The 27,782-nt window shown below is 27.0% G+C and overlaps 1 long non-coding RNA gene across 1 annotated transcript; it reads left to right on the top strand.

The window, feature by feature from the left end:
* The first annotated feature begins 697 nt into the window (after positions 1-697).
* Positions 698-20,013, top strand: LOC129961889 (uncharacterized). The gene is made up of 3 exons (XR_008783848.1): positions 698-801; positions 16,788-16,999; positions 19,673-20,013. It is a non-coding gene; the product is annotated as an uncharacterized LOC129961889 (long non-coding RNA).
* Positions 20,014-27,782: the final 7,769 nt, after the last annotated feature.

Here is a 27,782-nt window from a genome sequence, read left to right as displayed (position 1 = left end):
ATAGTTCCAGAACTTTTTATATACTTACAGAAATAACTATTTCGTAAGATTTAATATTTTATAAGGTAAACAGCCTGATAATGTCTAATATTACAATGAAATAAATCCCATTGATATAATGCAATTGTTATATGAAATCGTCATATTACTAAATGAATTATTCGAATTTCAAACTCTTTATAACATGAAAACAAAACATAAAAGTAAACACTTCATTGTTCTAATAATTTTATTTGTATTTCGCCATAATTTCAGAGCTATCTTATTCCATAAATCTTAATCAATTATATATAAACTAAAAATTATGCCTTATATCGCCACCAAAACAAAGGTTTTATTTTGTAACAAGAAAAATGCAGACGACTTTTATTGAATCTTCAATCATTGAATTCTTATTTAGTCTTTTCGTGACTATTTAGTGCAGATGTAAGAGACTAAAGTTCCATTTTTCTGTTACGAAAGAACATCATACTCTTTAAAATTAGATCTGCTTTGGAAAAGAAATTGAATTGGTGTGAGCTGCTATTAGAAAAAATCCACAAGACACTAATAATTCCTAAATTCTGTGTTCTGTAACCGTTCCGCCTGGTTTTGTCATCCTTGTCTTTTTGTGCTCGCCTGCTTTGATGGATGCTTTCAGAGAGAAAGTGAGAGAACTTGGTCCATTCAAGCAACTCACGTGACAAAATTCGCCGGTGACGTATCAACCGAGGTTTGCTTTAAATAGTTTGCCTTATAAATGCAGATCATATAATTCCTCTACTTCTGATACCTGTATTGTTCTCCACGGGAGCTCTGAAGGTATGTGGTTCTTATTAGATATTCGATGATTTCTATTTGAATATTTTGGAAATATTTTATTCTATTCGAATTTTTATCTAAATATAATATTTTTTGTATTATTTTTTATATGTTTTTTCTTTATTCTGAAGTCTTATTATTGATTCGTGCCGCTTGTGACATAAATTAGTTTTCAACTTCAGTTCTTGTAAGATTGATTTTAAAAGTTGGCATTTATCAAGTTATTTTTCCCTAATTAGAAAAATGAATGATGAATTCATTTATCATGTTTAATTTTTATAATCAGTTTCTTCAAAAAACAACTTGTAAAATAACCGTAACATTGCGAATACATTTCACTTTAAAAACCAGATATCTATCGAAGATGATATTCCTAATTAAAAAGAAAATATGGATGATTAGTTCATTCAACATGTTTGTTTCTTTACTTATCAGAAATAATTTGTAATCGTTACTTAACAAGTTAATTAGAGATTAAAAAAAAAGTTATCTATAAGTGCATGAAAGGTTTAATTTTTTTTCATAGGACTTTTTTTTTTGGAGGGGGGGGGGAAGAGGTGATAAATAAATGTTTTTTTCCTTATGATCTTTTTCATATTTGTAATGCACTTCATCTGAGATATTTTTAAATTTTCTATTTTATAATTTAGAGCATAATCTTGATTCAGAAATTGGAAGCGTATGGACAAATTTTAGCATAAACAATAAAAGCTTAAAGATTTTTTTTTTTTTAATTTTTTGACGACTTCTATTGTCTTTTTATCATATGCCTTTTTATATTTTGTTCAAAAAATCGTGAATACCTTCTCAGAAAGCACTATTAATATGTTAATGACAAAAACTATTGCATATTTTTGAATTAGTGTTACTCGTCATAGATATAATTCTTAAGGTAATAATTAAATGCTTAGGCCTTTTTAAATGCCATAATTTTAAAATCAAAAGAAATAGGGGCATAACAAATGGAAAGAGAAAAACCTATACTTTATTACATTTACTTAAATCAGGCAAAATTTTTCACATTAAAAATCAGATCAAAACTAACGAAAAATGTATGTCTTTTTTATTTAGAATTTTTTGAATTTTGAATTATCTTTGCCATTTTTTAATATTCAGATAAACTTTAAATGTTTGATTATTTAATTAAATTCTAAAAATTAATTTAATGAATTTTTCGGCTATAAAATTATGACTTGTTTTAGGAAAATTGTCCTCATTTAAGTTTTTAAATAATGAAATTAAAAAACGATTAACTTGGTAATACGTTTAATTTTAACTCTAACTTTTCATGGAAAATCTTAAGAATTATAAAGAACTGAGATATCAGTCCACATATTTTAAATTTTATATTTCGTACATTTTGAAGCCTACAAAGCAAAAAGCATGATATTTATTTAATATAAGAATTTGAAAATAATTTATTTTTATTGAATCAGCTGTTTAATTTTAAAGAAAAATTAATTCGGCTATAAAACTATAACTAAAAATTTTATTTCATAAAACTTCCATTTCTGTTTTTACAAGTGCATTCATTTTCCTGTAATTGAATACATCTTTATCTTTTAGTAATTATAATTGACAGAAAATTATGTATTTAAAACAAGTTAATATAATCAAATGAAATACTAATAAAATGCTATTTATCAACATTCGTTAAAATTCTTACTAGCTTTGCAGTAATAGTAATTTTTTTTGCTGTGTTTCAAGCACATTTTGAACAGGTGAGTACTGTCTCAAGCGATAAATTAAATAGTATTACTTTTAAAAGCAGCCTTTTGCATTTCATTCCGATTCTCTTTATGATAGATTTTTAAAATTATCAAATTAATGTGAACAACATAATAATACACAACATCCATATTAAATATTAAAATACAGATATGTACATTAAAACGTCGTAATGTAAATCTTAATATACATATTTGGATATTAAAATACATAAAGATCCCCAAAGCTGGCATTTGTATTTTAACATAGACCCGTAATTGCAAAAAATATTTTATTTTTATTTCATTTCATTTCCTGCCTGAAAAACATTCAATTTTAATAATTTATAATAACAATGATTTTTTTAATCAAAATGATTAACTTTTTATTTCAGGTATACTATATTTTATTTTTACGTTCCTTTTTATCTTTTTTTAAATTCTAAAATTTCTCTTTCATTATGAGATTTTATGAATATTGTTTTGGCATTCTCTTTATATACTTCTTTCAGTCAACCTTTAAAAAAACGTGTTAGAAATATAATTAGGTTGATTTATGTCTTGAACCGTATAATAACAGTTTTATTGGCAATACGTGGGATATGCATTTAAAAGGAATTCATCTAAATGCTATCGGCAAAATATGAAATTCGGCATTCTACAGAATATCTAGACATAGTATTAAATGCCTAAAATTAGCCGGCATTTAATACACGCAAGCCATGTGACTTTTGACGCGAACCTCAAGCTAGCGGTTTGTTCGGGAATGTGAAAGCGCGCAATTTTACTTAAATTTGTTCAACAAGAAATTAGTTTTTTACTGTGATGCATGAAAATGGAGGAGAAAGCTGCAGTGTTCGAGAAGTCACGATCTCTCTCTATATATATATATTCTGTTTTAACTCACATTTAACTATTTTTTAATTATTAATTAATTATTATTCAATACCTTCTTTGTTTAAGTGCTTTATTTTATTTTTATTTTTGTATTTTACTATTTTATTATTATTTATTTTTATTCTTCGAGTTTTATTACTATTTTCTATTTTGTTACATTTCTTCATTAATTAAAGAAATTTTTTTGGAAAAATAAAGTATTTGGACATGAATTGAATTGCTTCATGAACTTAAGACTCGTGTTCTACGTTTAAGGTATACGAGATGTAGCTGATGTCCTGTAATAGATAAATAATAGTGCTTCAAGTATATATCTGCAGTATGATTGGCTTCTGCCTATGAAATAGTATCTGAAACTTTTGATAAGCTTACATATTGGTTCCTTTAAAACGCGTTTTATTATCAAAAACAAATTGAACCTTCTAAATCCCACATGAATTTTATGTGATTAATTCAAACAGTAACTTTTTATTATTTATTAACTTTATAAAATTAAACTTTTTTGGGGGGGGGGATTAACAAAGTAAACACTTCCCCAATGTGTGAAGAAACTTTTGAGATTTTTTTATTTGTTTAGTTGAAATTATAGGTCACATGGAAGCCCATATTTCAAAGAAAATGTTCTGCAATTTCGATGATATGTTTATTCCTTCAAGGCAAAACTCAAATTCAGAAGAAAAACAAACTTCTCCAATAATTCTTTGGCAAAAGCGATAAAATCTGACAGGAATGAATCTTCAATGCCGGTATTGTGTTCTACATCGACATTCTGAAATACTCGTCTTTAAATACTTCAAGCGAGAGATTTACAACACTTTATGACATCCATCAAGTTCATTCATAAGTCTCATTCAAAATTCGCAACTTATTGTCGTTTATCATTGTCGCAGTTTAATAAAATGAACCATTTTTAGATGGCAAATGTTGGAGAGAAATATAAATTTAAAGAATATTTATCCAAGGAAGAGTTGGCTTTTAGAATGTCCTCGAATTTTATGAATAGGTTTTCATAAAGTGGTAGTTTATGGATAATGGAGTTTTACTTTACGAATTGTTACAAATGATTCGAATAAATGGATGAGAAAGATGAAAATATGCGTTGCTAAGACTATGGATGAATCCAGTCTATGGATATTGGATATCAAAATCATTGAAAATGCATTTATATAAACAAAAATGGATTATTTTGATTTAAAGAAGAATTTATTCAATTTGTATTATTGTGAGCATTATATTAAAAAGTTTTCAAAAAAATTAAATATTTCGTCTGCAAATATTTTGCAAAACTGATTTATCAAACTTGTATGGAACATATTTTATAAAAGTCATTTTTTATTAACATAAATAAATTAAAATAATTGAAATTGTGTTATTTGTAAAAAAAAAAAAAAAAAAAAAAAAAAAAAAAAAAATTCTTTAAAAATATGTGCCACTACGTTCCTCCTTCCAGATGCATTGTTTTTAGAGAAATATCTATAGTTTTTCTCTTTCTTTTTTTAGTGCCGAAATTGAAAAAGATCTCATTTTTTTCCACATCAAATATAATTTGCTCATAAGTTTTAGTTGGATTTTTTATTGGTGAAAATGCCACAGTTTTATTTTGACGAAATTTTAACAAATGCAGAAACTTTAGCAGTATATTTTAACCCTTTATAATCCCAATGGTATTTAAAAGCACTGTTTAAATCATACTATTATCTTAATATGACTATTGTTTCTGATGAAATTCAAAATAACCTGAAAAATGAAGCTCCGACAGCAAGTACTATACATCAGCTAAAGGCAGAAATTAAAAATCTTTAATCATTGAATAAATTAATTAAATCATTTTAATTAATTTAAAAAGGTTTATTCTTCGTTTCTTGGCTTGGTCTGCCACAAAAATAATCTAATGGAGCAAAGATAAAATTAAAGGTAAAGTAATTTGGTATATAAAGGATTAACTAATGATAAATATCCACTGCTTTTCGTTATAAACCCGTTTCTCTTCTTATTCATGCTTTTTAGATATGTTTTTATATCTTTATAGCTCTTGCAGTATCTCAACTAGCTTTCAGATGTATTCTAACATTATAATATCATCGCACATTGTTCTGTAGCATTTTTATTATTATTTTATATCTTTGTAAAATTCTAGTCTTGATTCACAACTAAAGGCTTCAAAGTTTTTAAGAAAATGGTCAACGAGAGATTTCAAAAAACTCACTTTAATTTACTTTACTACATTGCACAATTCAAACTGCTTTTTCTATATATGTTAATTTTATATTCATTTCGACGATTAACCTATTTATACCTCTGACTTTACTTTGTTATATGTTTCAAAGCCTGTTCTGTTTTATAATATTTTGTGTAAATAGAATAATTTTAGTGGCAGATGAATGTTTAACATTTTACTATTTTAATGTAGTTTTCAAAACTCATTTCCGCAATGAGCGCTGAAAATAAGCATAACAGATATAAAATATTTATAATGTCTTTAGTTTTCTAAGATTTAAATTACAGAAATTGAAAGTGTTTAGTTAAATAATTCTTTTAAAAATATTCAAAAGAAGATATAAAATTTCGATATATTTTTACAGAAAAGAAATATCGATATGATTACTAATATTTGAATATATAAATAAGTATCCGAAGAAAAATCGGGAAAAAATTGTCTTGGCCTTTGTCTAATAAAATAAGTCTATGTTATCCTTTTTAAATGGAAAACATGATGAAATGAAAATAAAATATTCATGGATTATTTTAAAAAAATAGAGTTCATTGGAATTGATTCTTGTTTAATATTAAGTTATTGATTATTTTATAAAAATAATATTGGTGATTGTCTTTGCAGAATTTTTTTTTAAACTTAAGTCGTCGGTTTAAAAATATGAGCATTTTTGTTGATAGAAATATTTTATTATTCTAACGAATCTGGAACCGTAAATTCGATGTGGAATTGAGTCTGATGTGATGAGCTTGCATGCACAAACTTAGTTATTATGTCTTAAAAGCAACCTTGTGACATTTTTTTGTATAAAAGAAGCTGCTTTCTTTTCTAATGACTATTCAAAACTTCTTTTCGTGCACACCAGCTCGAACGCACATGGAATATCGGATAAATTTTAGTCAAAGCAGACATTCCATTATTTATCCAAAAATATAAAAGAAATTAATAATCGATTTTTAATTATTTTGAAACATTGTAAATAGTTGTAGTGTAAATGAAAGATTTTCCTAGCTCTTATTCACCAAAAATTTTTCATACAAATACACTAATGATCAATTATATTAGATAAAGCTCTTATATCTAATATAATTGATTATTATTATTATTAAACATTAAACGAAGACATTATCTTTAATGTAATGTCGCTTTATTAAATATTAAACAAAGACATTATTAGCAAAATTAGGCGTATATTTTCGATAAAATTTTTCTTTAAGATAAAAATCACAAAGACTTCGTCTCCATTTTCTTGTATATGTTACATAAAGAAATTATTTATTACAAGTGATCAAAAATTTATTTTAACTTTTGTGAAAACAACAACAACAAAAAAAAAACCACTGCAGGGGCTTCTTTTTTGGGAGTTAAATAATGGTGTTAAAGTTTTGGATTTAAGTATCTAATTTGATTGAAATGTTGGGGTGCTAAAACCAAGACATTCATAACGCAAGTGAATTTTATTAATACGTAAGAATATTTTATCTAATAATAGACTAATTGAATAGAATTATAGTACTTTATACGTTACACTTTAGAATACCTTAAATACTTTACTTTACACTTTAAACACTTACACTTTACATAATAGCACTTTAATAATAGAAACTTTCACTTTAGATAACACTAATAGTATTATTCAAATTATTTTACTTTACACTTTAAATAATAGATTTTACATTTTAATAATCGAAACACTTTACTACACTTTAAACAATAGAACACTTTAAATGTAGAAACACTATACTACACTTTAAATAATAGAACACTTTAAATGTAGAAGCACTTTACTACACTTTAAATAATAGAACACTTTAAATGTAGAAACACTATACTGCACTTTAAATAATAGAACACTTTAAATGTAGAAACACTTTACACTTTAAATAATAGATTTTGCACTTTAATAATAAAAAAACTTTACATTTTACTACTCTTCAAATAATAGAAAACTTTAAATGTAGAAACATTTTACGCTTTAAATAATAGAAACATTATTTCTATTATTTAAAGTACCTTAAATAATACATTTTACACTTTAAATAATAGAACTAGCACTTTAATAAACTTTAAATAATAGAAAAATATCACAAATCTTTTGACTATCCCATGTTCTTCTAGTAAGAGATTCGCTTAAACTAAAAATAAAAAAAGTTATCTCTGAGGGTTATAAAACCATAAGCTTTAAATTGTTATTTGTAAAAGTACTGCAAGAACATCTAAATTTTTCTAAGAACAAGGAATTTTTCTAAGAGAAACTAACTGGGATTTTCCAGTGAATGTTTGATACTGTTAATTTTTGATTTTGTAATTTTGATATTTTATTCTGAATTTCTTATAGTATTATCCTAAGGGAGCATTTCTTATTCGATTTAAAGAAATCACTAATATCAATTTGAAAGGCGAGCTTTTTTTCCTAATTTCCTAATTTAGTTAAAAATTTATTTTGTATAAGTAATAAATGGATAAAAAGAATAAATAATTTAGAATGTATAACATTTTCGTTTAATGTTAATGGCAAAACTTGTTTTTATTTTTTTAACTTTCTGATATACGAAATATAAAAAGTGAAAATATTATAATCGTCAAAAAAATTCGTACTCGAGATTTCGACGAATCATTACACTTCAGTCCTCAAAAGAATTTTTTGGAATTATATATGTCTATGAACACATAATTCTATATTGTTTTGAGACAGAAGGACAAACTTTTGCATGCATATACTACATTTGTAGATTTCTATTAAATTTTGGACAAAATACGTTGAATGCAAACGAACATGAAAACTACAAAATGTAAAGAGTTAGATAAAAAAGAATTCGTATATAGGCGTATTATCTAAAACATCAAATCTTTTTATTTTTTTAACCAAATTAGTTTAAAGGGTTGACCATCTGTCAGTTGGTACTTTCGGATGCATAATGAACGCAATAACTCACAAACACGATGATTTAGTTAAATGAAATCCGATTTGTTAACTTTTGACTATAATTGTAGATCGATATCGATTTTGATTTCAATTGGTCACGAAATATTTGATAATATAATATATGATAATAATTTGATAATTTGATAATATAATATAATATATGATAATAATCTGGTGATTTGATGATATAATATAATATATGATAATAATTTGATGATTTGATAATATACAAGTAAAATATAATATATAAAATAGGAATTCGATTTTCAGGGACTACTGTACTAACCGAATCCTAGGAATTAATCACAAAAAATTATACACAAGATTCTGTAAGATTCAATGTTCTACTCTGCTAAATTCAATGCACTATTAATCTTTGATGTGAAAATATTAGATTCACGTAAAAAAATCAATATTTTGTTACTATTGTTCCATAATGTTATTCAAAAAATTCACGACCTTGTCCAAGGTCAACAATTTTGTACGAGGGGGGAATAACATTTTTATTATAGAGTATGCTAGAAAATTTTGGACAGACCATTTAAGCTGGTTAATTGAATCGTTTTTATTTATATTTAAATTCTTAATAAAAACTAGAACGTATGAAAAAGCAGCATGAGATGACATACATAGATACATTTATGAAATGGCTGTGGTATATTAAATTTCTCGATTAGAACTAAAATTACATAATTAAAAAAGAATTAAAAACTTTTGCTTAGGTTAAATTAAATTTTTAGAAACTTTTTTTTAGAAAAATATTTAGTTTTGATATCAAATTCTTTGTATGAGAGACAATAATTAAAATAGGGCTGATTAATTTGTGTGGGAAAATTTTTTTTCTTTACAACATGTTTTTTTTTGTTTTGCTAATATTTTTAAACACTGGTGATAAAAGATTATCTTAACATTTTGATTAGCTCTATGTTAATGCATAGAACACAATCCGCTCTTAAGTGGAGTCAGAAATGTTTTCATTAATCATTTGTGTAAGAGTTCATTATTTCTTCAGATTTATCTCAAATTTGATGTAAAATATTCTGACTAAATCTGCAGAACTAATATCTGACTAAATACGCATAATAAAACATAAGCTATCACTTTCTTATATTAAAAAAGCGTCACAAAAAGTTTTACATTCCAAAAGGCAAGTGAAAATTTTTCCAAAGTATGTCTCTGGGTTAAAAATCCATGCATGAATTTCTGTAAATCCTCCCGCCAGTTATAATCATATCTCAACAAGTATTTCCCTCATCAGCAATTTCCAAGAAAGAAAAGACAAAAATGTATAACAAAAGAGTGTCTGAAATGTTTGATTATTATGCAGCTATCTTCCAGCTCGCCCTGTTTTTATTCATAAGGCTTTCTGTTTCTTTATGGATGTGTTTATTGCTCATTCACTTTTAGTGTTTTTCTCAGACTGAATGGATACAAATACCTCTGAAATGCGAAATCTCAATACATATCTTTATAACCTAAATCCATTTGGACAAGGCCACGGAAAATGAAACAGAGGAAATCAACGGCAACTATTTTTAGGTGCAGCCATTCAAGTTTTTGACATGTTATAACCAATGCAAATATCAAGAGCCTAATATAGATGGAAAGATTATGTTCTTAAAGAGTTGTGAATTTACAAGGACATATTTACACGTTGAATTTTAAATTCGTATAAAATGCGGGAGTGGTAAGAGAGTAGTTAACTCCACTTTCTGAAGATAATAGATATTTTCAGCCTTTGAATGTTGAACTACATCAGGTATTTTGAGCATTAAACATCGTAATAAATAATCCACACACACACACACACATACACAACTAATTTTAAATGGAAATAAATCTTTCATAATAGCTGCTACAAACTCTTATCCGTATTTTTTTCCGGGGGAGGGGTAAATTTATAAAAATATTGTTACAATAAGGTATATTTAAATTCACAAGAAGAAGAAAGTAGTAGAAATTGGAAAAGACAAAGCCTTAACTCATTATAGGGTACCGTACAGTTAATTGATATGCTTAGTTACGTTTACCATATTTCAGTGACGTTGTATAAATGAATTGAATTAGGATAGAATAGCAGTAAATAAATTGAACAATCATCTGAAAATTCTTGGGATTGTTGCCGATTGTGACCTGGTTAGGCCGATGACATGGTCTCGCTTTGTTTAATTTAGCTATGTTAGCGCCCAGTTTTAGTGGAACACTAGGATTACTTTGCACCGCAATCAGATGACGAGGACGACATCACAGCTGGCACACCATCTCTAAATTTACACAACACACCTGCGGGAGGACGTTTGGCCCCGACGAATTTAACGTTCCCCATACCTGCTTACACGACGGTTCTTCGGTGAAATCAAGTCCCAAACCTGACACCCACCAGTTTCGAAACGGAGATTTTACCACCAGGCCACTGCGATCTTACTTGACATCGCATTCCGGCTGCTTTGAAGTCTTAATTGTTGTGCAGCATGAAGTTGAGAGTTGTTTTTCGCTTTACTATGTTGATCTGGTGTCCACGCTAAATATGATAGTGTTGCTGCTGGCGATAGGCGAGGATCGAACTCGCAACCTTTGGGTTCGTAGCCGAGTAACAAGACCACTAGACAAAAGAAATTTCTCATGTCTCGTAGCTGTTATCTGACTTATAAAGCGTCACCACATTACTCCCCCTTCAGTGCGTCGGAGGTGAGACGAACGATTTTTTGTCCTGTTTTTTTGCTGTTATTAGTGGTGATATATTGGCTGTAGCGTCTTATCCATTTTTTTTTTGGCTGATTATTTATCAGCTTTCATTTTATTTATTTCTAGTAGAGGGCGCTACAACAGTTGTATGAAGGTTTTTTTGCGTATCACGTCCGGGTCACCAATGTTGCTGCTGGCGATAGGCGAGGATCGAACTCGCAACCTTTGGGTTCGTAGCCGAGTAACAAGACCACTAGACAAAAGAAATTTCTCATGTCTCGTAGCTGTTATCTGACTTATAAAGCGTCACCACATTATCAATATGGTTGGGCTGAACCCATTAGGCTGCTCTTTAGAAGAAACAACCCAAGACCGAAAATGTGATTTGATAGCAAAGCCTTCAGGATCGAAAGTGTTATCATTGTACATGATGCACGCATTAGACGAGCTCTAACGGTAATTTAAGGGTGTGGCATTTAAAAGGAGGTGTTTAGCTTGCACATCGATTATGGGTCAAAATTATGAGAAGAAATAATAAAACATGATAATAATCTAATGAAAAGAATAAATCATAATTTCATTCCCCAACGCATTGTCTTTGTGTTCATTCGAATAACGTTAAATTATACAAAGTAACGGTTCAGGGGGAAAAAAGCAAGAATCTTCTTTCTCTTTAATAATATGTAAAAATGTTTTCTGTTGGAAAACAGAAATGCTTGCAAATTATATCATTAAAACAATTTCGTTTAAAAAATCTGAGTTTCTTTTCGAAGCAATTTTTTCTCGATTCGAAATATTCTGTTCCTTTTATCGACAAAATGATAAATCTCACAAAATAATTAGAAAAAAATAAATCGCTATAAGGGCAAATTTAATTGAGTAACACACATTTTAATATAAAAGATCGAAAAAAAAAAAAACAGATTTGACGTTATATATATATATATATATATATATATATATATATATATATATATATATATATATATATATATATATATATATATATATATAACGTCAAATCTGGGTTTTTTTCCCGATCGAAAAACAACAGATTTGACGTTATATATATATATCCCAAATATAAGTCATTGCCGTTGGTCTTGAGCCCATTAAACCTATTATAATCAAACATGTGAACCTCGTCTCAATCCATTTCCAAAATGAATCTTGAATGAATTAAAAAAAAAAATTTTTTCCCCCTTTTCAAATATTTTATATTTTTTCTACGAATACAAATTTTCCTCTCGTAACAAATTTAAACTCTTTTGGCAAACAAGTATTTTATTAATATTTTCATTACAGAATAAATTAGACGAAATTTCAGACGAACACTTATTAATTTCCATTTCAATAAACAGAATTTATTAAAAACAAAAATACACAATGGTATTTTATCCATTGTAATTCGCTGATCTTTGATGTGATTTTTTTTTATTACTAATTAGGTTGTTTAATTTTTAATTATCGTAATGAGTATTTCAAGAAATTTTTTGGAGGATTTTTATGCAATCCCCTCTCTCAACCTTGCACATTTATATGGTAAATGAATATGTCTTAATTCGTATTACACCATAATTATATGTCCTATTATCACAAAATAGCCAAAAGATTTGTTTTAATACTTCACTACATTACACGCCATTTAGAACATCGAACAATATGATGGAAATATTGCACAATGTTTAGTGCTAATAGGGTGAAAAACGTACGTATGGTTATCTTCTATTATTTAACTTCATTTGTTTAGCGCCGTAGTATCGTGTTACGATAATCTACCGTTTGAAAGAAACGCAATGAACTTCAAAATGCAATATTCCGGAGATATTTATAAGCATTTTTTGGCCATGAATTAATATTGCACTTTTAAGCCAACCTTTTCAAAATCATGCAACTAATAGACCTTTCTTGATTCGAGGAGATTTTTCTGATTAGTAAGCATATTATTTGGAAAGTAAAATCTTCAATTGCTTGATTTTTTTTTTAGCATTAGCAGATAAAAAAGATTTTACGTAATTTGTAACTGCCGTTAATTTTACCCAAAGTAGAAGTTTACAGGTATTTAATTAAAACTTTTTTTTTTACTTTTTGTATGATTTATTTTATTTGAAATGATGGTTGATAAGTATATAAAATACCAACTATAGAAACTGTTGTCAAAATTATATTTTTGTTTTGTAGTAATTTGTACTCAAATGCTGTCGGTACTCAATCTTAAATACTTTTAAACAATTCTCTACATTTAATGAAAATTAATAAAAATTGCTTTTTTTCTAATTGTTAATGAGATTAGAAACAATCTCTCATTTATTTACTTATAACTTTAGTTTTAATAGTAATTCTTTTTTCCGCTAGAAATGAAATAAATTTTTTGTTCCTTTCGCTCCATGCAAAATTATTTTTAAAGCTTGTAACTAAATTTTTTTCTTCTGAAACCTGAAAATCTAAATTATCAGTTTTAATCATATTAAATTTTTATTTCAGGATATTTACAAAATATTTTGTACAAAATTTGCCCCTAATTCTCTTGAGAATTTAAAAAATTATAGTTACGTTTGTTATTTATAATTAAAATTCTTTGACTTTAGCCCTTATTTATTTTTTTTTTCATTTTTATGGATTTTGCTAAACAGATAATTGAAGAGTTTCAATATTTAAGATAATAGAGAAAGATAATAAATTTTTTTAAAAAATTGATTATCTTGTGTAAATTTAATGCTAGATTTCAATGAAAATTTCCTAATAAAATTTATTTTTAAAGTTATCAGATGTATTTGTTTAATACGTTATTTAACTTCATTATCTAAGTTCGTATGCACGAAAAGGGATTTTGGCCCATAATAATTATAAATTTGCTATTTTCAATTTATCTTCAATTATATTACTTACTCTTTAATTCTTATCAATAGTCATGGAAATACAGAGAATATGATTGACTTTAAATTCTTGCATTTATTTTATTATTTTATAATTTTTATATTAGTCATTGATGGCTTATTTGTTTATTCAGAGTATTTAAATTTCACATCACTGTCAAATTACTTTATATTCGAATTTTTGAAGAGCAATTTACATAGAAGAAAGTTAGAAATTAAAATCATGCAAATATAGAGAATATGATTGGCTTTGAATTCCTGCATTTATTTGATTATTTTATAATTTTTTAAATATTCAATTGATCTCTTTTTTTGTTTATTCAGAGTACTTAAATTTCACATCATTGTCTAATTATCTTATGTTCGAATTTTTGAAGAGTAATTCCCATAGCAGAAAGTTAGAAATTAAAGTAAACAAAGTGCAATTTTTTTTTGTATTATTTAATGGCATACATATAAAAGTAAGAAATATCATCAAAGATATTTTTAATACAGAAATTATGTTGAAATTTCTTTCTGTCATAAATACCAACTCTTAAATATGTTTCTTAAAACGCCTAGACTCTTTTCTACAAGCATATTTGAAGCATCGATTAAAGTATCAGCGTTGCGATCACCTTCATAAACATATAATGCTGTTGTGAATAAAATGGACAACTGCGCATACTGCTCTTTAAGTTGATCCTGTGAAAAGAATGAAACTCCAAAACCTTGTGTGAGCATTATTTTAAAGGAGATAGAATCGTCGATGTAAACGAAATGAGCTTGAGCTTAAATAAATGATTTTGAACGAGGAGATTGGGGAAAATTGTAAGAGGAAGAGAATTCGAAGAAGTACAAAAGGATAAACCCAATGTCATCAACCAATATCATTAATATTAAGTTAACAGCAGTAGTGTTATCGGGAAAGAAGTAATGCAAGAATATCAAGCTGTGATATCCCGTGCGATTGCTGAAAAGAAAGTACAACCGATTCGAGGAATGGAATGCATCGGCAAGGAAAATTCGAAGTATCACATTATTAGAATCACATTATGAACAGCTAAGAATCGCCTTTTGAATAGTGGACAAATGATAACCTGTTGTACGTTTACTATTTCTTTATATCTGTCTTCATTAGCGATGCTAATGAGTTGACAAGAGGTGCATCCATGGGCGACAAACTCTTGCATCTTGGCGTTAGTGTTCTGACACTGATAAGAAGAATGGACTATGTAAAAATCTGAATGTACATTTCAATGTAGTCATGCAGGTCACTTTCGGATATTCCGAACTTGGCGTGGAAGTAGAATGACAGCAAGATTTTCCTTGTAGCCTATATTTTGCTCCTGAATTCAGAACGAACATCAGAACTTTGAAATCATTGTAACATCGTTCATAAATGGATGGTTGGAATCTTATTTCACCCTGAAAATAATAGGTTTCTTACGTAATTTGCCTTCCACTTTGTTACTGTTGTTGTTACTTATGCACTTGTCATTGACAAGTCCGCTGACGAAGTCAGCGATTTAAGCCGAGTTTGTGCAGTAGACTCCACTTTGTCTTTAAATATAATCAAATGCTATCACCGTCACCACGATGCATTAACCCTTAAATGCATCCTTATTTGTTTTGAATTTTAAAAAAAACATACATTACAGGAAAAAAGTCATAGATTAAGTAATAAATAAATTAAAAATTCCAGGTAATAATATGGTATATTTATTTTGAAAAAAAGTTGTATGTAGACTTTTGGCAAAATACAGTATTTTCTAAAAATCTAGCTTGTATCTAGTATAATTTTCAAATACAGCATCAAACATTAATATCTTACCTGACAACAGATGAAAAGTAATTTTTTAACAATTAGATAGATCACTCCTTTATAGGGAACTCCACCTTTACAGAAACCTCAATAGAAATTACCTCTTCAGGTAACATCTGAACTTCATCACCCACCACATTCAAATGTAAAAATAAATTATATAAATTACTTGCTAAGAATAATGTAATTTTTTTTCCTTTCTGAGACTATGATTTATTGTCTATGGTTATCAACGTGCGTTCGGAAACGGACACACTCAGTTTTTTGAATAAAATTAAGTGGTACCGGATATAGACAATTGGCAACAATATGCACTTAAGAGTTAAGATTTGACACATAGTTAAGTATGAGTGGAGCTTTGTTGAAAACAGTTCTTATCTTAACCCTATTCTAAAACCACAATTACTAATATTTTTAATAGGCGTTAAAAGGGAGGCTACCATAAGGATATTCGTCATTCATAAAATCAAATACGTATGATATATTTATGCACGCGTTAAACAACTTGCCATCAGTATAGATTAACGAGAAGCAAGACAATTATAATCACAACTCGTATATTTTTAGGCTGCACTTTCGAAATATTATGTTTGAAGGTAAAAACTGTACTTTTGTAGTTTTTACGCAGACTCTATAATTATTTCTTGATACTGGTGTCTTATTTTCAGCCAACACAATTTTTAGTAAGTATAGTTTCACTTGTAATATGCTATAGAATAATGTTCCTAAATTCGAGTGATTAAAAATTATTAATTTCTGAAAGTTATGAAGTAATTGTTTCAAACATAATTTTTAATGAGTATCTAATGTTTAAAAGAATTCAGAGTAATCTAACATATTTCATATACTTTTATATTACCAATTTTTTTTTCTTTTACAGGAAATTTATATAAAAAGATGTTTCGTTTGAAGTCCAAGGTCCTGAATATTTTAATATCTCTAGTAATACTGGGCTTTCTTATCACAGAAACTGAAGGGTTTTGTATGGCCCCTTTCTGCAACCAGATTTCTTTCTTGGGGCCTATATGTTGCAATTTTAACAGCGATTGCTGCAGTTCTGCATCATTAGGAGACAACCCGAATTGCATAAAGGTACAGTAAGTAATGCATATTTAAAAAATGTACAAAATTTCATTTGAAATAAGTCACTTGATAAACTTAATTTTTGGCGAATTTCCCTTATGAGTTTGCCAAGAATTTATATTCATCATAAGTACTTAAAAGTGTGTGTTATTTTCAAAATACCTTTCTCTGTAGCAATATATTGAACATGACTTATTTCAATTTTCCAAATTCAAGTGGGAAAAAAGCCGAATTTTTCGAAACCAATAATGTAGAATGAAAATTCTTTCACATTTGATATGAACATGAGACCACACTTAATATACTGATGCAAAAAACCCCCTCAGATTCTTTATTGATTGAAGAAATGAATTTCTCTTTTCTCGTACAAAATTTGGAATATTGAGAATTTTGCAACATTTTTTAATGAAATGTAATATAAGCCATCTGAAATAAATATGTCATCTCTATAATGACAGGCGACTCAGAATAACTGTACATAAAGAGCAATGAGTTATCGCATTATATTACTTCATACTTTTTAAATATATTTTATAATGCAAAATATCTACGGAAATGTTATCGAATTCGGATCACTTGAGTATTTTCTTTACTATAAAGTAACAGAGAAGTAATTTTTTTTTAAGTAACATTTTTGTAGTTTATTTGTTTTTGAAATAAATGCAATTAACTTTTTAAGAAATAATTTAAAGCAGATAAAAAGTAGCTTAAAAAATTATGTCACCGTCACCCTTTTTTTCCCTGACTGGTCCCTGGTTTCCCAAATTAGACCGCTAATTTCTTTGCACACAAATAAAGTAAGAGTATTTGTTGATTCCAGAATTGGGCCACAAATTCCTTTGCGGGCAAGTAAAGTAAGAATATTCATTGATTCCCAAATTCATACTAGCGCACAGTGCACAAGCCTAAATAGGCTATTTCTTTGAGCTAATTTTTCTTTGTTGTTGTTTTTCTTCATTTGTGTCTTCAAGTATAATGTAAAATAATGCAGCCTTAGTTTTTGTTCTTTTATTAACCAAAAATTGTTTTAATTAATTTCCTTTCTGAATTTTTTTTTTTCTTTTCTTTTTGATTGGCCCTTTCTAGCTCATGTCAGACTGTTAGTGCTTTTAACAATTTTTGAGCTATGATTCTAGAGATTTTAACAGTTAAGATTTAAAGATAATAATTCTAAAATTAAATTTTAAGATAGGGTTGTTCATATATAACTTCCACTGATTTTAACGTCAATTGCTTATAATCGAATCTAAGCAAATTTTAATCGATTAGAGTAATCAATTTTAATGCATTACTAACTTGTGAAAAAAAAATGTTTCGATTGAGCATTTTTTCCTCATCTCAAAAAAATAATGCCGATCATTTCAAAATTTAACTCGATTCCTTCAGGTGATTGTTAATAAAATTCAATCAAATCCTAAAGGAATTTTCTCCAAAAAAGTAAATCGTAACCATGAAATCTATAAATGATTAGGAAATCATTTTGACTCCATTTTTTAATATTTCGATCAATTACGCTTTGGTTAAATTGAACATATCTGTACTTAAATCTTAATAAATATATTTTAAAGTTATTCTTTAAAATCAACAATGTGTTTTTAAGCGTAATATACAAATTTTTATTTTAATGAGAAAACTTAAATCCATTTATCTAAATACAATCATGCTGAAGTTAAAAACTAATGATATGATATAATGATTTATTTAATTAACTGATATAAAACTTGCAGTTAAGTATTAAACTTTATGTATTATAAAAAATAAATATAATATTTCTCAACTAGGTTATGTGATGATATACAATATGCTTTTGTATATACAGTTTTACAGTGAAATTATTTCCGACCGATAATGTTGCTGAATAAGTATATTATTACTCTGATTTAAAAATGCAAAATAAAATTTTAAATTAAGACCAAATTGTATTCGATGAAAATATCCGAATTAAGGTAAACTGATTTATTTAAAAGTCAATTATAAAATATAAATCAAACTGATAAGTTCATGCAGATTCGCCGTTTATTTTTAGTGTGATAAAAATGGCTTTAAAACAGTGCATTCTTACAAAAAATTATCTTTAAATTTTAAATTTAATTTAGCTTGATAAAATTGCTTTTGAAATGAAAGAAAATATTTAATTTTAAATTTGATGAAAATAATCATAGTTTTAAATTTTTTATTTTAGTTTTATAGTCTTATATAGTCTAGTTTTATAGCTTTTATATATATATATATATATATATAGTCTAAAACTGTATAAGTCCAATTTCGAAGATGTAAATTTTCTCATCTGTTACATATACGTATATTTACAACCTTTTGCTTAAATAAATGAGTTATGTTATTAGTTTATATCGAAGAACTTTGATTTGATGTCTCTTTAATTATGTCTATGTATATGTGTTCGTGCGAGCGTGTGTATGCATGTACAAATATATATATATATATATATATATATATATATATATATATATATATATATATATATATATATATATATATATATAGAGAGAGAGAGAGAGAGAGAGAGAGAGAGAAAGAGAGAGAGAGAGATTTGGTGACATTATAAAATGGCAGTGGGTTTTCAGTTCATCAATATAATTAATCATATGCCTTTTCTTCAAAAGCTGAGAGTGTAAAATGTACTTTCAATCGACTTACAAAGCATTTTTGTTTCATTTTCAGGTCTCAGTTGCAAACAATTGAAATATATCCTCATCCTGTAAAGTTCTCATTCTCAGTTATTACTGCACATCATCCAGAAATCAAATGAGTACAGTTTTAAATCTACAGATTGCGAAACAGAGCAGCGAAAAAAAGGAGGAAAATAAAGGCTCTTCTTTTATGCTATTCCGATAAATCTGTATATATATATATATATATATATATATAATGCTTCTTATTGAATTTGTTACATTTTAATTATAAATAAGATGAATAGCACATAAAAATGCATTATTTAAATATGTTTTTCTATGAAAATATATATACTTTGTAAGTACAAATATGGATGTTAATATTTTGATATATTTATAGATACTATTTTTAATTAATAAATCAAATATAAGTAATTTATATACTAAAAATTAAAGAAAGGATTTGTATCGAAGATAAAGTAATTGGATTCTTAAAAGAATCTAATATTTAATTATTCAAAATTATCTTAAAAATCAAATTATAATTTCACTCATTGTATAATATTTATCAGAAAATAACATTAACTATACCCCTGCTGACCATTCATGCTGTAAATTGTGTATTAATTTCATGATGTTTGAATTTTTTTTTAAATTTTTAATGAAAAAGTAAATTATTATAGCGTATTTAAGTTAAATAATACCATATATTATAAAGTAACTTAATGTATAAACTATTATCTTTTGTTATATTATTGAGAGTTTATTCATGGTACACAGACTCAAAAATTCATTTAGACTCAAAATTCAATTTAACGGAAATTTTTTTATTCAAATAATTAAATTTCATCTCAAGTATTTAAACCTGACATTTATTTACTCATGTGTCATGGGATCCAAATTTTATATATATTTTAATATATTTATATTAATTTAATAAAAGTTTTAAATAAATTTTTGTTTACTATTTCTAAAGTCTGGTACTTCATTGTTGAGCTAAATTTTCTTTTAAATAATAAAATAATATAGCGCCATGTATTGGCATCAAACAAAAATGTTTATTAAATTGATATCATTTCTATACTGAAATATATTATTCAGTTAATGGTCATAAGAGTTCCAAATCTCAATGGTAATTATTTCAGAATGTGATGCCTAACGAATAAAGTAGGCTTATACTTTACGAAAACGATTGTTAGGAGAAAACAAATTAAAATTCTAACATAAACTCTTGAGAAAGGATGGGTCAATAATACAGAAAGAAGTCTTTTTTACATGAGATCGCAAATTCAAAGGAGGCTGTTTGTCAACGAAATAAGAAAATAGAATATTAGATAAAGTGAATATAAATAAGGAATTTACAGTAACAAGACAACACAACATGTCAGTAAAATGACAACACAACCGTATAGCATTCAATGGTACGTCCTTTCAGCGCTTACTAAGTACTTCTGAGAATAATTGCTGGTAATTCGTCCTATATCATTTCTGCGTTTGATAGGAGAATTGTTTTTCATGCAACTTGTATTATTGTAAATTTGCAATCTCTATTAATAATAACTCTACAGTTTCTTGCCTGAGCCAAGGTTTTAAAGACGTAATTTCTCATTTGCTATAATCTTCTTATATTCCATACATTCAATCAATTGTCCTGAAGACATTGTTTTATATTTGAGTCTTAAGACAGATATTAAAACTAAAATAATAAGAAATAACCGTGTACCCATATAAAATAAAATACAATAATAATCTCACAAACTAAAATATAAAACAATACAGTTTATTGCATCCAAAAAGAAGGACAAATGAACAAATTTGAAATACTACTTATTTCAAATTCTTGTTATTTTCAGGGACATTACAGTAATATTTAGATGATTATAAGAATAAGACCAATGATTTTCACAATGTGCATACTCAAAATCAAGCATTATACTTATAATGAAAATGCAAAAAAACCATTCTACTATATTTTCCTTTTATTTTATCTGTCAAAAATATTTTCTGGAGCATACTTTATTATTTCTAGAAGTATTCAAAAACGAACAAAGGTTTTAATTAGAGCGATAAAAACCATAATAAAACATACAGAAAAGATATTCTGCCTCACACTTCATTGAAAATTGTTTCCCGAATGTGTAACTGCAATCAATGATGAAAATACTTTATAAAACATTGGTTTCTAGGTCAATTACTAAAATACTATTTGCATAATAAATTTATTTAAATTTGTATACATATAATTACAAATGAAAAGAGAACAGATAACTGTAATTCTCAAATTCTTTATATTTTATCAATAGATTCTCTTATTTCTAAACTATATATATATATATATATATATATATATATATATATATATATATATATATATATATATATATATATATGTGTGTGTGTGTGTGTGTGTCCCCGTTTGAAAAAAGTATAACATTTAAATAATTAATAATAATTATTTAATAATTAATCAGTTATTTACATAATGAAAAATCATTAAATAATAGTGTTCATTAACTGCACGACAATCGTTGAATGTAAAAAAGGAATTCTCCTGATACAACGTAAAAAAGCACCACGTTTTGGATATTTATGTTATAAATATGAAAAATTATGTTTTACACCATCTGTAAATTGACTAAACATCAAGAAAATGCAATTTATTTGTTCGTAAAAAAACTAACAGAGTGTGTTTCGGTCAAATAAGAACGGCAAGAAAAAGCAACATATATATATATATATATATATATATATATATATATATATATATATATATATATATATATATATATATATATATATATATATATATATATATATATATATATATATATAAGCAAATTGTTCTTAATTTAATAGAAAAAATATAGTATTATTTTATTAGCTTGAGGTGGCAAAATATATTTAAACAAATACAATAAATTAAAAAGCGTATAAAATCCGTGGATGGCTATACACTTGTAAAATATATTCGTAAATAAAGCACCTTTATGTTAAGTTTCAAATTTTAATGAATGTTTTAAAAAATCCCCGCATTCACAGATTTAGTCCAAAATATAACTCAGATCTATAATTTTCATATAAGGAAGGCCTAACTGATCTATCTATGTCGCTGCCCTTTTGGACAATCAGCAGCATAAAAATAATTATAGAGAGCATTTTATTTAGGGGAATAATTCAGGGCAATCTTAATTGTGGAGATTCACTCAGTTTTGAAGGTGAATTTATTTTTAATCTAGTGAGTATCTTGGAAAAAGTCACACATTTCACATAGTCTAAAATATGATCCAGATCTAAAATTCTAATGTACCGTTAAAAGGCACCGAATTGTGTCTATCTATGCAGTTGCCTTCTTTGAATAACAGAATGCATGCAAACCTAATTCCAGGGAATGTTTTTTGGAGAGAGGGCCGGGGAGGGGGATAGTTCAGAGAATCTTAAGCGCGAGATTTATCTCAGTTTTAAAGGTGAATTTATTTTTACTATACTGAATATCTTGGAAAAAGTCACAAATCTTCATCTAAAATATGATCCAGATCTAAAATTCTAATCTAAGAAAAGATGCTAAATCAAATCTATCTGTATTTTTTTTTTGAATAATCACATTTAAACAAATACAATTCTAAATAAGAACAAATACAATTCTTCTAATTCTTTTTGGGGTTGGAGGTAGAGAAGGGGATAGTTCAGTTCTTAAGTGTGGAGATTCATTTCAATTTTGAAGGTGAATTTATTTTATTATTCTGAATATTTTAGAAAAGATCGTCTTCGCATTAAGTGGTTGGGTTTAAAATATGATTCAGATGCAGACATGATCTACAATTTTGATATTAGGTAAAACTCTGAATTTGAACTATCTAGATTCCTGTCTCTATTAGGTATCGCATGCATATAGACGTAATTCCGGAGTGTAGGTTTTTCTTGTTGGAGGAAGGGGAGGCTGTAGCTCAGAGAAACTGACTGAAATTAGATTGTTTTATTGAATGCCAGTGCAATTGCACTTCTGCTCAGTATGAGAATAATTGTAGAACCTGATTGGAGAGACGTGGAAAAAGTGCTTAACGCGATTTACATTTTGGTCATGGGACTGAGTGAGGCGAATTCAGTGAAATCTTAAGCGTGTAGATTTATTTAGATGGTGATGATTAATTTATTTTTGAAGATTCCAGTGCTTTCTCTTTTTACCTATTTTAAAAGAAAAAAAATCTGCCTTTGAGTAAAAATCCAAAATGTTGAGAAAAAAAATTCTGTGACGATTATCAGTACTCTCTTAATATTCAATAATTACTTTTCAGAATTTCTGTATATATTTTTTAATTTAAATTCCAATATTAGGAAAAATTTTAAGATTCTATTAATTTATTCTGAAAATTTCCTAAACCATTTTTAGGTTAGAAAATATTGAGCGCAAACATTTTTAAAAAATGGTTATTATATTAAATTAAAGGTCTTAATGGAAACTATATAGGTGTTCTCGAATCAACCATCAGTGTATCGATTTTAGGTTCATTCACTATAGCAAACTGTGCTTCAATAGTTGCAGCTAACCACTTAAAATTTAAACAGATCCAAACCACTACATAAAGACTGTTTACAATGTGTAGAAGTGCTAATTTAAAAATAATTCAATGCTTAATTTCTTTTCTACAATGTTTTATTAAAACTGCCTTATCTCAACAAAAAAATTTAAGTTTATTTCCAAATGCATAACTGCATTTGATTGATGCTTAATTTAGTTCATTTCCAAATGCGTAACTGCATTTGATTGATGCTTGATTTTTCGGATTTAATATTATAGAATCATTTAAAACTTTCTCCCATTAAAATTAAGGTGCAATTATTTTTTCAAAATTTATTGAAAGGGACAAAAGGTCTTATAAGCCTCATTTTTTTATATTTAACATGTTAATAACCTAACTTTAAAAGTCTAAATTATTTGTTATTATTTACTTAACTTATTTTAATAATTCTTTTATTAAATCTAACTTCTTTCTTTATTTATTTCGGTTAAAATTCTCCAAAAAAAATACAGATTGTTCTGCAAAATTATTTAAAAAGCGCAACAATATCATTTCATAAATTTTAATGTTTGCAAAAGAAATTCTATTTAGGTATAAGGAACTATGCCATTATTCAAGAACATGATAGCTTCACTGCTAAAAAACATACTACAACAATGTGCTACTTATTTTGACCATTTATAATAATTTAGTTCTTTTGTAACAAAAGTAATATCAAACGATAATTAAATGTTCCTTTGTTTGTGAGTACTATATTTTTTCTTTGTGATTCAACTTTTGGAATTTTTTACCGTTTTGCGCAACCCAAATAATGAAGACACCGAAAAAAAATCCCATCCTAAAGTCTTGTCATAAAATTTTCCATTCGGTCTTAAAGAAAGTTCTTGCTCACCTACATGCTATATCGCTGAAACCTCTTTACCCATTTACCCTAAATCATTTACTTGATGGCCGCTTACGAGATGGGTGAGCTGACAACAAACGTAAAAAATAACCTTCAGGTTGTCAAACACACCTCCCCCATCAGTTCCAGTTAGTTGATTATGTCTGTTCTTTTATCAAAGCACCAACATTTTTGGCCTTGGATATCCAAAGATTTGAAAAACATGGGTCTAGGAATCTTTTAATCTGCTATTTTGGAGGTTTATGGCATCCATTTTGCCTTCAAATCATCTTCCCAGGTACTTGTACAAATATTCGTTCGCTGAGGTAACTCTGCTTTCTTATTACAAATCTTTTCTGAAGCATTCAACGGAAAAGGATTCGGAAATCTCTAAACAATCTGATAAACTCATGTAAAATTTGAATTAAAAAAATTGGCTTAAAGTGATGGATGGTTTTAAAATACAAAGGAATAATACATAAGTGATGAAAGTTTAAAATCACAAGAGAAGCATAATCTCAGACAATTGCCTATTGGAATTATAAAAATAAGCATTTTTTTTCTTTTTACGAAGAAAAAAGACAAATTTGGATTATATAGAAGTTTAACTAGAAAGTGTATATTTTTGAAAGTCAGATCACGAAGTGCACTCATTAAACAATTAATCTTTTGTCAGGAATTCGTAATTCGAAAAAGAAAGAGTATCAAGCATGATCTTGTTGCCTTCATTGGTTCTGTTTAATGAAACTAAGTAATGAAAAATAATTTATAGTGAATAAAATTTAATTCAATTGGAATATAAGGAACTGAATATACATGGTAATTTGCGTAAAAATCTGCTAGTGTGATATTTTAACCAGAACTATTTTTCATAAGAATATAATTCACAAGAATTTTCATATTTCATAAGAATTCATAAGAAGAATATAATTCATAAGAATAAGAAGAAGAATAAGAAATTTTCATAAGAATTTAGCAGATATAAATCAGTGATATATAAAAATAATTCAGCGTTATAGTAGTGACTTTTTCAAATACACTTCTTTAGTGCATTAAAAAAAACTGATTATATTATTTTAGTTATTTTCTACTTTTTAAATTTTTAATTTCTTATGAATTAATATAGATATCATAGAATCATGAAATAAATTTATTTTCCATTTTCATTCCAATATGGATGATTTGGAACGTCATACAAATATGGATGATGTGCTGAAAACAAATAAAAAATAGTGTATTATTGAACTAAGTTACATATCAATAAAAAATAAATAAAACACTATACATGTATTTTCGGTTATAGGGATCATGATAGGTGAAGATCTGCTGGTATTTTCATGAAGTCGTCTTCAGAGCTAGAGTAGTAGGTAGTATTCCTATTAAAAATGCTCCTTAATGACCAGCTTAAAATAAAATTTGTTTAGTAACATTTTAAATTACTGATTTAGAGATACAGTGTCATTCAGACTTCTAAATTCATTGAATTTCTCAATATGATAAGGTATGGAGGCCATGATAAAGAAATTTTAATGAAACTTAGTGGTATGTTTATCAGTGCTGAACTATAAATACTGTAAACAGTAAATGAAGTCTAAATCACTCAATCACTGGCATTAAATGCATTTATCGAATTCACCAATTAGCATGGAATTTTGTTTAACATGTTTCATGATGTCAAGCGAAAATAAAATGAGTAAAATAATATCCAAATTACGATAATTGCTCATAGAGACCCATGTGCTGAATTTTATGGACTATTGAGATAAATTTTGATGCATCCTTCTCTCAGTTATTCAATAAAAAGAAAGAAAGAAGTACTTTTTCACAATCAGCCCCAGTCAGACATTACAGCTCAAACTTTGTAAAATGAGTATAGGTCATTCAAATGAATTCAACTGATGCATCTCTTGCCATAAAATTTGGTTAATTGGTTTGCCCCAACACATTTAAATTATGGTACTGTTATGTATACAATCAACCACTAGGATTATAAATATCCTTAAAATATTAGGAATATTTATTTGGGGTGAATGAAGGAATTTTTTCTAAATATCTCAGAATTTCGGGAGAATTTCTGAGATATTTAAATCTAAAATAGAGTTTTGAATTTTTTTTTTTGGGGGGGGGGAACTTTCAGCTCTCTCTGAAATATTTTTTGGAATTTCTTAAATTCTTAGAAAGAATATTGGAAATGATTTTGAAAGTATGAATAAAATATATGAAATACGACATTGTGCAAGCTAAAGAAAGAAAAAGATTGCATTTTTAATTTATTAAAATTCGAAAAATATTTCACTTAAAAAAAAAGCATTATTGGAATATTATTCAAATTTTGAAAGTCTCATTATTAATCCAATTTATAAAATCCCAATTTAATAGTTGGAATTAACTCTTTTTATAAGCTATAATTAATCAGGTAATATTTTGTCTGTTATTTTAATTATAAAAATGTCAAGATTTGTTATGACTATTTCAAGATTTTCCACATGAAGCTGAAGATTTCGTTGGAAATTCCACCAATTAAATTTCACAACTAAAAAAACTTCTAACTGAGCAATTATTTCCAGTGCTCTTTCGTAGTAGAAGTTGGAAATGATTCAATAAGAAGATTTCATAAAAGTGTCGCTTAGATATTTGGAGGCCAAAGCGACTCGCAGATTAAATTCCCATTCGCTGACATGATGTATGGTGCATTGAATTTCCCCTCCAATCCATCTCGGTTTTTCTCAATGAATGCTGACAATGGTTGCAGGGTATCT

This window comes from Argiope bruennichi, chromosome 2 (genome assembly GCF_947563725.1).
Source record: "Argiope bruennichi chromosome 2, qqArgBrue1.1, whole genome shotgun sequence".
NCBI classification, from domain to species: domain Eukaryota; kingdom Metazoa; phylum Arthropoda; class Arachnida; order Araneae; family Araneidae; genus Argiope; species Argiope bruennichi.
This window is presented reverse-complemented; position numbering and strand designations above follow the sequence as displayed.